This window comes from Misgurnus anguillicaudatus, chromosome 11 (assembly GCF_027580225.2).
Source record: "Misgurnus anguillicaudatus chromosome 11, ASM2758022v2, whole genome shotgun sequence".
In the NCBI taxonomy this organism is placed as follows: Eukaryota; Metazoa; Chordata; class Actinopteri; order Cypriniformes; family Cobitidae; genus Misgurnus; species Misgurnus anguillicaudatus.
Genome location: NC_073347.2, coordinates 29,617,893 through 29,631,666, shown reverse-complemented (window position 1 = coordinate 29,631,666; position 13,774 = coordinate 29,617,893). Strand labels below are relative to the sequence as shown.

Sequence of the window (13,774 nt, the reverse complement as noted above, 5' to 3'; positions counted from 1 at the left end):
CCTCGTCTCAACACCGTGAGTAAACTCTTTTTCACAAATGTTACTTTGGTTATTTCTTTGGTATTTAACAAATTTGACTGTCTTTTGCTGCAAAACCCTTAAGTTAATGCAAGCTTTTGGCAAAAACCTCTAATCTAGACATGACATTGTAAACATCTGCAAAATCTCTAAATAAAATGAAGAAACTGAACCAAACATTTCTGAATAAAGGTAAAATTCACAAACTTCCTTTAACCGGGTAAAAAAACTCTTGTAACTGCTTAAAGAGAGGAGTTATCCAACGAAGACGACGACGGAGGGGCCTTATTCTATTAAAAAAATGCATGGAAGCGGTAACGCGTTTTTCAAATGCAAATACATGCATACAGCTGTCCCTTGTGGTTAAATTGCACTTGTTTAACGTCATTACAGTTAACGACTAACTTGCTGTTATGACGATGTACGTCACGTGATGTATCAATATGGTGGACGTAGTACATCCAAATTCATTCATAATATTCATATTCATAGTACCTACTGTTTTAATGGTCGATGAGAAGGTACTTTATCTAATTTCGTTCCTACTGTCACAGTATGCGATTTCAAACGCAGCCATGGTGTTTAACCCATTCTGCCAACAAATTTCTGAATGGGCTGAAGCCGGTATTAAGCAGATTTGAAGCTAAAGTATTTGATGAAAGTATAATACATGCAGAAAGCATTCTGTCAATATCATCATCTCATTTTTGACGGAGGTGGGGTTTAGCGGCTTCTGCATCTGAGCTGTTCATATATAAATATTGATATATATAAACATCATATAGGCTGGGATTATAACAAACTATTGTAGTAACAAACTAGCAACAAGGCCTTTCAAGAACTCACAGCACCTTTAAAGTTAACAAATCTGAAAAGGATGTTCAACACTCAACTCCAACACTGTGTGACGTCTGCTCTCTTCCAAAAATCTTCAAAATCGAACATCTGAATGTGTTATTACTGTCAAGCAGCCTCCCAGTTACTCTAAATTACAAACCCAGGCATTTGAAACATGGACATCTCTTGTACCCTGGCGAGATATGAAGCAAATGTCTCTCAAACTCCTAAAAGAAGATAAATCATCGCTGTGGAATGAATCATGTCAGAATTTCTGGGCTGTCTGCCTCTCATGAGGTCACACAAACACACATACACAGTGTGAAATAGATTATGAAACCATGCGGTGTCCCACGTGGATTTCATCATCTAACTTCACTCTCGCAGGTGTTTTCCCCAGCAAAAGCTATTTCTGTGATAACACAATACAATGGTTGTTTCAAATTCCCCTCGAACCAAACAGATCATGTGATGGATCAGAGCTCGCACATATTTTCTGATGTTTTGGCACATGATTGCAGAGAATAGAATAGAGAGAGAAAAGAAACGGCGAGCCTAATGCAAGAGCCTTATGTCGTGCAAATAAGTCATAAGGAAAATCGTGCATTCCTCTCAAAATGAGTAACATTGACTGATGTGAAAATGCTAAAGATAAAAGTCATTCCCACTGGGATTTTTTTACCGTCTCTTCATATTCACCTCTTTCACATGCAGACATCGCTGCTTCAATCAACGCATAACTCAGCTGTTACTTGGCAACATGGTACCAGTGGCCACATTTAGCCCGGTCGCCATGACGACCGGATTCACAAACACGGAATGTTGGAATGATGTCTTAGTGCCGGGCATGATCCACAAGGGAACTGTTACAGATTGCAAAATGAAGAATTACAGTAAAACAATAATTAGGTTCAGGGTATATGTTAGTGCATAAGTAATAGGCAGTAATGCAAGAAATATTTAATTACCAAACCTTACACACATACTTTCAAGCATTTTTTACATTATGTAGGCAACAATGCAAAGTGCACTGATTATGGCAAAAAATAAATCCACACAGGATGATAAGAACAGCCCAGAATCTCACAATAAGAAGGGATATATAAATATTGACTTGGGGTTAAATCCTTTTAGGTGCTATTTACCCAATTTTTTAAGTTCTTTATGGAACCATACAGCCAAAAATGGTTATTCGATGGCATTGTGATGCACCTTTATTTTTAAGAGTGTACCTGAATATGAACACATGTTATAGCAGAAATGTTTAAAGAGAACCCTAATGACTATAAATACACTCCATTCACTTTGTATGCAGTCCATATCTGTTAATACTTCAAAACATAAATGATTCATATCTCAAAACTCAGGCAGTCCAACACAATGCAATACAATGTCCAAATTAAGCACTCCAATCCAAGTATGTTTAGTACTTTAGTGATGTTATACTGAACGTGGTAAAATAACAAATGCTAGTTTTATCAAAGATTCCTCAAGTAATCATTCGGAGAATCACGCTTAAGGTTAAAGGAACACTCCTCTTTTTTAAAAAAATATGCTCATTTTCCAGCTCCCCTAGAGTTAAACATTTGATTTTTAAAGTTTTGGAATCCATTCAGCCGATCTCCGGGTCTGGGGGTACCACTTTTAGCATACCTTAGCATAATGCATTGAATCTGATTAGACCATTAGCATAGCTTAAAAATTGACCAGAGAGTTTCAACATTTTCCTATTTAAAACTTTACTCTTCTGTAGTCACATCGTGTACTAAGACTGACGGAAAATTCAAAGTTTTCTAGGCCGATACGACTATGAACTATACTCTCATTCTTGCGTAATAATCAAGGACTTTGTTGCCGTACCATGGCTGCAGCAGGTGCAATGATATTATGCAGCGCCCGAAAATAGTCCCCCTGGTAACTTTAAATTTTCAGTCGGTCTAAGTACACGATGTAACTACAGAAGAGTCAAGTTTTAAATAGGAAAAATATCAAAACTCTGGTAATTTTTGAGCACGATGCTAATGGTCTAATCAGATTCAATGGATTATGCTAAGCTATGCTAAAAGTAGTACCGCCAGACCCGGAGATCAGCTGAATGGATTCCAAAATGGTAAAAGTCAGATGTTTAACTCTAGGAGAGCTGGAAAATTTACCTATTTTCAAAAAAAGTGGAGTGTAACATTTTAATTCACATTTATTTGTATTAGCAACAATTCAGAAAATAAATAATAGATCAGTTTATAGGCCACGCCGGCATCGCTTGAAGTCCTTGCAAGAGCCAGTTTCATCTTTCCATGTGTTGGGAGGATTTTTTATCTGACAATTCTCACAAAACAACATTTCGGGCTCATATGTAAGAGTAAGAAATATTACGCTTAAAGGATTGTTTATATTAAACCTACTTTTTAGGATATAAATGTCTGACTTTATTTTCAAGACATCTTGGGATATTTTCCTACTAATTATTTTATCGTAAAGCAATATATATATATATATATATATATATATATATATATATATATATATATATATATATATATATATATATATATATATATATATATATATAATTTTTGTGCTGAAAATAAGGTCACAATGAAAAAACATTAAAAATAATAATTGATTCCGAATTTTATTTGCATGTTAACAATTATGAAATTGGTAACACTTTTCACTAAGGTTGTATTAGTAAACATAAGTAAATGCATTTATTAACATTTTCAGCATGTATTAATTCTTGTTAGTTAATGTCAATACCTGTTAGTTCATGGTGCATTCATTAATGTTTACAGTTACAATGCCTGGTTTGGTTTGATAAAAGTGTTAGTAAATTAATTAGAATTAATTAATGATGTAGAAGTATTGTTCATTGTTAGTTCATGTTAGCTAATGCATTAACTACTTGTTAACAAATAAAACCTTATTGGTATAGTGTTACCTTAATGTCATTAAAGGTCAAAGAAATAAACCAACCAAAAAGTCCAATCTTAAGTAAAAATTAACCTAACTTACATATTCCGCAGATCTGTGCTAATAAACCCAACAGAAATAAAAAAAATAAAAAGAATGAATGACTAATAAAACTAATAAATCTTTTCCAAAAACAACAGCATTTTTAAAATCTGATTCCTTCCTGAAGTCTTTTATATGTTAACTGTGCCTACGCTTTAAGACTCAGATGGAAATATAATATCATGGACACACTAAGAGTATCAGCTCTAACACATCAGACATCACCGATCGGCTTTACCACAAGGCTGAACAGATGATGTCATCCATAAAGCCACATCTCAAAGGAAATTACATCATTACTTCCTGTCCTTGGCTTCTATGCCATTCAAGATGGGTGAAACACTTAAAATGCTCACACAACTCAGTTTCAGTCGAAATCAATTGAGTGTAAAGTTCAGTCACTTCCTCCAGCAAACTAAAGTTGTCTTCTCTGACCTAATTTAATGGATCATAAGAGGACAACAAGGTTGCAGCAGAGGAAGAGCTCAGGTTTTCTACTCAGACATTCATATCCCATTCCAACAGCAAGAGCGGCTTTCCGAAAACCTCTGTTTTAAATCTGTTTACACAGGTCACATGACAATAACAACAAATCTCTAACAGACTCAAAGCCCATACTGCAGCCCATATCCTCCACGTCAGGCACGTGCACACATAGACATAAAAGGGGGCTTGAGCACCTGCCCTTTTTATTCCTGGAGAGAAAGTGCCCTTTTTTTCCTGGGGTGCTTTAAAAAAAAATATATTATCTTTATTCAAATAACAACTGATGTCTGTCTGTTTCTTGTGTGTTTTACGTGTTGCTTATTTAATTTAACATTCATTTATTCAGGAATCATTTAAATGAGATTTGAACTCTTATATAAAGAAAAATAGCGCTATTTGTGGCACACAAACGGTTAACAGATGAGTCCCGCCTCCAAAATTCACATCGCTAATATGATTGGCTTTACCTTTCCTTAGTCCCGCCTCTCTAACTTACTTCGCTTTTTGATTGGCTTGTCCACACTCGTGCTGCATCATTCGCGCTTCAAGCGCCAAAGCTCAGCCTGAAGACGCGATCATGTGCATGATTATGCAGGCAGCTACCGGTAAGTGTGTGAGGAAGAAAGCATTCTTATATTAACAGTTTTATGCACAAAATATGGGAGACGTTGTTACACATAATGATTCAGGTACATTGTTTTCCATGGCAATCCCATATTAACCTGAAGAGTTGCAAACTTGTAACAGTGCAGTAACTTAGTGTATGTAGTTTAAACAGACTGCTCATAAAATAATAAGTAGGGATGCTCCGATCGATCGGCCGCAGATCGGTATCGGCCGATAACGGCATTAAATGACTCGATCGGTCCTCGTTAAATTTGCAGATCTCGTGAACCGATCTTTCTGTTTACTTTTGTCATCATATGGCTCCTCAATGCGGCTGAAGTTAGAGACAATTTTTACGCAGTGAGAGCATTTTTATAACCCGTGGCTCATGAGCGATGTGCAGATTTGCATTTCTCTCTTTGCCTTTACAGATATGTGTATTTTCTATGAGGACGCGGTCCGGTCCTAACAGCGCGACCCGTTTTCACATCCCCATCAAACAGCGTATACAACACATATCTATCGCGGACAATTGCATCATCATGTCAAAAGTTTATTATTTGCATGCGTTTTAAAGTTTTGAGCGTTTAAACTTTGATTTTCCTCACAGCTGATCTCGTCTGCATACACCCGCCGCGCACACACACAGCAGCCTGTCATCAGTGCACGTGAACAGAGCGATCTCTGTCAAGTCTTAAAGCTACAGTAACCTAATTCATCTCTCAATAAAATCACTCTCTGCTCTTCACTAAAGAACTGTTGTACGTCATATGAATGCGTGTATATTTAATTCATACAGTAAAGACTGTGAAGTGTTTTATTTTCACTTGTTTTTACAGATATAAGCCTTATTAAAGGCATATTAAATTTCTCTTTGCAGAAGAAATATTTGTTGTGCTAAGTTATTTGATTCTCCATTAAAACAATAATATACCTAATTACTGCAAGTAATATAACAAAGGCAACATCTGTGGTATTACTTTATCTAGAAAAAATGTTAAAAGTTACAGTCATCAAAGAGCTTGCATATCAGCTTAAAAAATCGGTATCGGCAATGGTATCGGCCGATCACGAAGACAACAAATCGGTGATCGGTATCGGCCTGCAAAAATCCTGATCGGAGCATCCCTAATAATAAGTGTATGTAGTTTAAACAGACTGCTCATAAAATAATAAAGCACAAACAATAAAATAATTGCTAACTACAGTAGTAAGCTTTTTGGTTTGCGTTTTTAGTAAGGTCTGTTAAATAAGTATGTGTTATACTGGAGTGCTGGAGTAGATTGGGAAGAAATCTGATGGTTCAGCATTTTACTTGCCCAGTCTGAATTTTCACGGACATCACAAAAAAGTAAAATATAAAATACAAATAAAATAGGCCTAATCTATATTTGTTGTTTCTGACATGTGTAACCCTAATAAATATGAAACCTAAGATTAAAGGTGCCATAGGATGTGTTGTCAAAATGTGTTAAATTGTTCTTTGACAATTACATAGAAGGTATGTTGCTTTATTAAGTGCAAAAATTATCCAGAAACGTTTTTACATGTCTATTTACAACCCTAGAATTTGTCATTTTAATTAAATGGTCTATTTTTGCCCTATTTGAAAGGGTCATGATGTTGAGCTCTGCTCTGATTGCTCTGCTCTGAGGCTCATGCCAGAAGCTCACATTAGACCTTATATTTTGAGCCCTTATCAGACAAAAATACATTTTGAGTAACAACTAACAACTAATCAGCTAACCGCTAGCATATGATATAGCATTTATGATATGACATATGATATAGCAACTTTGTTTTTAGCATTTTAACAAATTTGTAATTAATGTGTAACTTAATGTTTTCAAAACATGCACATTGTGTAATGGCTTCCTTTGCTGCTCTATAAACCTAGACTACTAAGGAGACCATGGTGTCTGTGTGAACTGATTATTTTGTAGACATCTTTTGAAAATTAAACAATTGCGTGAGTTTGAGAAGGATAAAATTAATTAGCTTTTTTTTTTTTTTTAAAAAAAGGAAGTCAGAATTGTGTTAATATATATATACTTTTTGTTTAAAAAAAAAAGAAAAAAATATACATAATTATGAAAGGTGCCCTTTATTTCACTTGAGCCCCTGCCCCTCAAAATGTCTGTGCACGTCCCTGCTCCACGTTACATATAAATAATATACATGTAAATATTGAGATGCTGTTAATAACTTCACACATTTAGATTTCAAAGATAAACTCTCAGAAATGGTGATATGTATAAAATATACACACACCTAAAAGATTATTAGAAACATCTGTTCAATTTCTCATTAATGCAATTATCTAATCAACCAATCACATGGCAGTTGCTTCAATGAATCTAGGGGTGTGGTCCTGGTCTCCTGAACTCCAAACTGAATGTCAGAATGGGAAAGAAAAGTGATGTAGCAATTTTGAGCATGTCATGGTTGTTGGTGCCAGACGGGTCGATCTGAGTATTTCACAATCTGCTCAGTTACTGGGATTTCACGCACAACCATTTCTAGGGTTTACAAAGAATGGTGTGAAAATGGAAAAACATCCAGTATGCGGCAGTCCAGTGGGCAGTGTTGATGCTAGAGGTCAGAGGAGAATGGGCCGACTGATTCAAGCTGATAGAAGAACAACTTTGATTGAAATAACCACTCGTTACAACCGAGGTATGCAGCAAAGCATTTGTGAAGCCACAACACGCACAACCTTGAGGCGGATGAGCTACAACAGCAGAAGATCCCACCGGGTACCACTCATCTCCACTACAAATAGGAAGAAGAGGCTACAATTTGCACAAGCTCACCAAAATTGGACAGTTAAAGACTGGAAACATGTTGCCTGATCTGATGAGTCTTCATTTCTGTTGAGACATTGAGATGGTAGAGTCAGAATTTGGCATAAACAGAATGAGAACATGGATTCATCATGCCTTGTTACCACTGTGCAGGCTGGAGGTGGTGGTGGTATAATGGTGTGGGGGATGTTTTCTTGGCACACTTTAGGCCCGTTAGTGCCAACTGGGCATCAATTAAATGCAACGGCCTACCTAAGCATTGTTTGTGACCATGTCCATCCCTTTATGACCACCATGTACCCATCCTCTGATGGATAATGCACCATGTCACAAAGCTCGAATCATTTCAAATTGGTTTCTTGAACATGACAACGAGTTCACTGTACTAAAATGGCCCCCACAGTCACCAGATCTCAACCCAATAGAGCATCTTTGGGATGTGGTGGAACGGGAGCTTCGTGCCCTGGATGTGCATCCCACAAATCTCCCTCAACTGCAAGATGCTATCCTATTAATATGGGCCAACATTTCTAAAGAATGCTTTCAGCACCTTGTTGAATCAATGTCACATAGAATTAAGGCAGTTCTGAAGGCGAAAGGGTGGTCAAACACAGTATTAGTATGGTGTTCCTAATAATCTTTTGTGACTGTATATTGAATATAAAATAATGTAATACTACATATCTGTTCCAAACCCATTTACATTAGGATCACTACAAGTGTGACCTTAAAATCATTTACTTTTAATGGTAATTTTTTTTTTAGATTTATACATCTTAAATAAGCTTTTATACATCTTAAATAAGCTTTCCATGGATGTATGGTTTGTTAGGATAGGACAATATTTGGCCAAGATAGACACCTTTAAGTCCTTAGCAATACATATTATTAATTATAAATAATCGTTGGCAGAGAAAATCGGTATTGTAATGAACTGTCTGATTTACACCCCTATAAAACCTAACAGAAAATATGGTGTATTGTATAACTAATAATCGCAACCGCATCCCAAATGTTGCGATTTAGTGTTGGAAACCTATTCATTGTTAAAGTAAAGATGCAAATGTTCCTAAATATTGTACATTGTGTGGTCTGAACAGCAGACAGACAGTTAGAGAAACATCAGAGCTGTGATGTGCCGAGGCCGCAGCTGTTGAAAGGTCAAACTTACACAAGAGATTCGCAGCAATAGTTAGTTACAGATGTGCTCAAGTGACATTGAGGTCAAACAGTGGGCCGCGCCACAAGATTTCCGCCTTGATCTCTTTGAATAAAGCGATACGCGTGGAGCAAGTATGTGCCTTCCAAGCAGCTTTGAAAGTGTGTGGGAGAGACAAAGTGGAGAGAGGCCGAGTTTAGTGCATCTGTCAACAAAACATGTGGGTTGCTTTGCTCTGTACGCATAAGGTCACGGCCCTTCGGCACGGAAACAGGCCTTCAGAATGCATCAGAGACTATGAAAAACAATCTTATTTCTGTCCTCCATGAGAAGGATAAAGAAGAATAACGATCTATACCGATAACATCAGAGAAAAACCGCTCACCACACAAGCAAAAGCCATGAAACATTGCTGGAAGCCGGAAATCATGATGCAAAACACGAGGGTGGCCTCCATATTTAACTCCAACAGACTTTTCATTCAGGATATTTGCGAATGGGAATCACAAACTTAACCTACTGAGCAACTTTTCTGTCTACGGCCCATCACTAAAATAAAACAAAGTGACTGATTTGGATCGCAAACAAGTGTGCCGCACAAGCCCTGAAAAGTCCCCCAGTGACTGGTCCAAGTATAGGTCATAAACCCGCCTCCCCCATGCTATTCAATGGGACTTGACACCAACTAAACAATTTATTTACACTTCAATTATCCTTTTTCCGAAGCTGGTTTCTGTAGTTTTTATCACGCTTATGTAAATACAAGTGTTTGTTTGTAATATAAGTTTGTTTTTAGTTAGTTATTTAATGCTATAAAAAGGTGGTGTCACGTCATGATTGACAGCTGTGATATGCCGTTCTGCGAGGGCGGGCCTTGATTTTGCGGCTTTACTTCCTGCTCATTACTGCGCAGGACTGGTCCCGAAAACGCTACTGCGCAGACTCAAGACCCAAGACGTCAGCGCCATATCGGGACACTGGCGGCTTCACTTTTCACCAATGGAAGAGAGCGAATGGGCGTCGTCCATTTTTTTTTTACAGTCTATGATCGCAAACTACAGATGACAGCATGTAGCTAACAAATTGCAACTCGATTCACATTTAATGAACACATCTGTAAAAAATCTAAATAAGCAGTTAACTTAACAAATTAAATAAGTTATACAATTTTTAAGTCAATTTTTAAAAGTCAAAACTTAAAAAAGTAGGTTGTATTCAACTGGCAAAACCAAGTTGTTTTAACTCCATGTTGCATTTTTTTACAGTGCGCGTATTGGTTAGCTCATGACAAAACGCGTAAATCTACAATAAAGCACACACAAAAATTGGTTAAAACTTGGTTTAAAAAAATTGGTTAAAAGCTAATTCGCATTGATTCATGGAACCACATTTGAACGTTTTGTACGATTTGCTTTTGCTAACTTTAGGGGTGAGGTTTTATTGCTGTTATTTTTTTCTAATAATCGTAAGTTTTTGAAAGATTCACTTTGTACGAATTCATACAAATTAGCCAACTAGTAAAATACGTATGAACAGTGTTGGGGAAAGTTACATATAAAAGTAATGCATTACAATATTAAGTTACTAATTGCGTTACTTAGTTACTTTTCATGGAAAGTGATGCTTATGTTACTTTTAAGTTACTTTTGCGTTACTTTTTCTTAATAGGGTAAGCCTTGATCTCTTTTAGGCCTTGCAGGAGTTTTTTATGACTGAGAAGTTCTGCATTCAGAAATTGCATACTTCCATCGCAAAAATGTCAAGCTCTGGCCTGCTATCTCCGTTTCTGACTCAACAAAACTACTGCTCAGGTGCGCACACATAGAGTGTGTAATTCTACGTGACTACGTTCAGTTTATTTCTGTACATTATTCTTTTTTTTAAAGCAACACCAAAGAGTTTTTTTTACCTTAAAATAACATTTCCAAAAACGTCATTTTCCACTCGAAACAGGGTGAACGGCACTTTCACATTCGCTTTGCAGCCCTCTATCGGCTAAAACCGCACTAAAGAAGTTTCCAACTGTCAGGTCGCGGCCCTGTAGTTCGAGTGAAAACTACAAAAACTTGCTTTACGGCAGACCTACAATCCAATCAGGGCAAGCTATGCTGCAGTATTTACGACAGTGGTAATGGACAATTACGCTTCTAACCTGTAGGGGGAGCAAAGAGCAAAAACTCTTTAGTGTTGCTTTAATCAAATTAATTAAACTGAAAAGTAACTCGCATTACTTTAAATATTACCTAAATATTAACTAAAATATTACTGTGTACATTAATAAAATAATGCAGCATTACTTTACTCGTTACTTCAGAAAAGTAATATTATTATGTAATGCATGTTACTTGTAATGCGTTACCCCCAACACTGCGGATGAATTCTCATGAGATTTTTTAGATGTTTTTGCATGTTGTGAGAGATTAAGAGCAATCATCAATAAGAATATTTATTTTCTCTTGCTTTGCGAACTGTAGCCCAAGATACAATTTCAGAAAACACAGATCAAAGCAAACTTGTTTTCTGCAAGCACCGCCTATCTGGGGTTAACGTGTACGTCTGCATCGATCAACGGTCTTACAATGGTCAGATAGTGTGGAGCGGATGGGGTGTTTCTGACAGAGCTCCGCATTCATGAGCTAACAGATCGTCCATTCATCCATTCAGCAGTCTTCAGTGTCTCTCTGATCGCTCGACTCCAACAGCAGCTGAAATCTAAAACTACACGCCGGCGATCACATGCTCTCATCCCTTCATGAGACAGAGCGAGCAGGAAAAGAGAGCTCATTGTTGACGATAACATTACCCATCCGCTGCCTTGAGATTGAATAATGACTCCCCGAAACACATTCGAAAAGTGTTTGCCTTCCTAAGGTTTCACACCCTGACCTGCCCACAAAAAAGTACTACGAAAAATTATTATTGGATATATTCAAACTAGATCAGAATCTAGGGTTTTTCAGAGAGGTTTAAAGCCCGTTGCTATGCAGTTGCTAAGATGCTGTGTGTGGTTGGCAGGGGGTTGCTATGGAGTTAATTATGTTGATTATGTGATGTTGTTTGCTGTTGCTAAGGTTTTCCGAGTGGCTTCAACGTGTAGCTGTGCAGTTACTAGGACGTTTTATGTGGTTGCTAAGGTTTTCCGAGTGGTTTCAAAGTGTTGCTATGTGGTTACTAGGACGTTTATGCAGTTGCTAACTATTTCCGAGTGGCTTAAGCGTGTTGCTATGCGGTTGCCAGGATGGTTTATGCGGTTGCTATTAAGTTTTCTGAGTGGCTTAAACGTGTTGCTATGCGGTTGCTAGGATGTTTTATGCGGTTGCTATAAAGTTTTCTGAGTGACTTAAACGTGTTGCTATGGGGTTGCTAGGATGGTTTATGCGGTTGCTAAGGTTTTCCGAGTGGCTTAAACGTGTGGCTATGCGATAACTAGGACGGTTTATGCGGTTGCTAAGGTTTTCCTAGTGGCTTAAACGGGTTGCTATGCGGTTACTAGGACAGTTTATGCAGTTGATAAGGTTTTCTGGGTGGCTTAAACGTGTCGCTATGCGATAAATAGGACGGTTTATGCGGTTGGTAAGGTTTTCAGAGTGGCTTAAACGTGTCGTTATGCAGTTACTAGGACGGTTTATGTGGTTGCTAAGGTTTTCTGAGTGGCTTAAACGTGTTGCTTAGCGGTTACTAGGATGTTTTATGCGGTTGCTAAGGTTTTCATAGTGTCTTAAACGTGTTGCTTAGCGGTTACTAGGATGTTTTATGCGGTTGCTAAGGTTTTCATAGTGTCTTAAACGTGTTGCTATGCGGTTACTAGGATGTTTTGTTCGGTTGCTAAGGTTTTCCGAGTTGCTTAAACATGTGGCTACGCGGTTACTAGGATGTTGTATGTGGTTGCTAAGGTTTTCCGAGTGGCTTAAACATGTTGATATGCGATTACCAAGACGGTTTATGCGGTTGCTAGGATGATTAGGTTGCTAAGATTTTCAGAGTAGCTTAAATGTGTTGCTATGCGGTTACTATAACGGTTATTGCGGTTGCTAAGTTTTTTAGAGTGGCTTAAACGTGTTGTAATGCGGTTACTAGGATGTTTTATTCGGTTGCAATGTTTTCCGAGTGGCTTAAACGTGTGGCTTTGCAGTTACTAGGACTGTTTATGCAGTTGCTAAGGTTTTATAAGTGGCTAAAACATGTTGTTATGCGGTAACTATAACTGTTTATCCGGTTGCTAAAGTTTTCAGAGTGGCTTAAACGTGTTGCTATGTGGTTACTATAGCGGTTCCTGAGGTTTTCGGAGTGGCTTAAACGTGTTGTTTTGCGGTTACTAGGACGGTATATGCGGTTGCTAAAGTTTTCCGAGTGGCAGTGTGTGTTGCCTGGGATCAAACCAACAACTTTTGTGCTGCTAATGCAATGATCTACACATTAAGCTGCAGGAAAACATACTGTAACTAAGCTGCATTATTTAAATGATCATTTGTTGTACTTTACCAAAGGTTAAAATCAGAGATTGGAGCTGTACAAGTAATCTGATACCGCAATACAAAAGCGCAGGGAAAAGCAAAATACCGCAATGTCGGTTTTGACGATATCGCGTGTGGCCTTACTTGTTAGCAGTTTTTGAAAAACGTCTTGCCCCAAGTATAAACATCACAGATATTGCCAGCTTGAGCCAACATTTCAGATCTTTCACTAACCAGACCTCAATCCCATTGTGTAACTCTCAACACCGCTAACACAGCACAGTGTTCCAGTTTTGCTTCCTCTCGCTGCTGGATTTACGCTCCACTGTTTTTTCCTGTCTAGCGTGTTAGTATGGCCACCACAGAGCTGCTTTCACTTCCCCCATACATTATTTACA

The 13,774-nt window shown here is 37.6% G+C and overlaps 1 long non-coding RNA gene across 1 annotated transcript in view; it reads right to left on the bottom strand.

Annotated features, from left to right (window-relative positions):
* LOC141368824 (uncharacterized) overlaps positions 1–13,774 on the bottom strand; it is a 110,264-nt gene extending 96,490 nt beyond the window's left edge. The window contains exon 1 of the long non-coding RNA XR_012372209.1: positions 13,611–13,774. This is a non-coding gene — a long non-coding RNA (uncharacterized lncRNA). The remainder of the gene's footprint in view (positions 1–13,610) is intronic.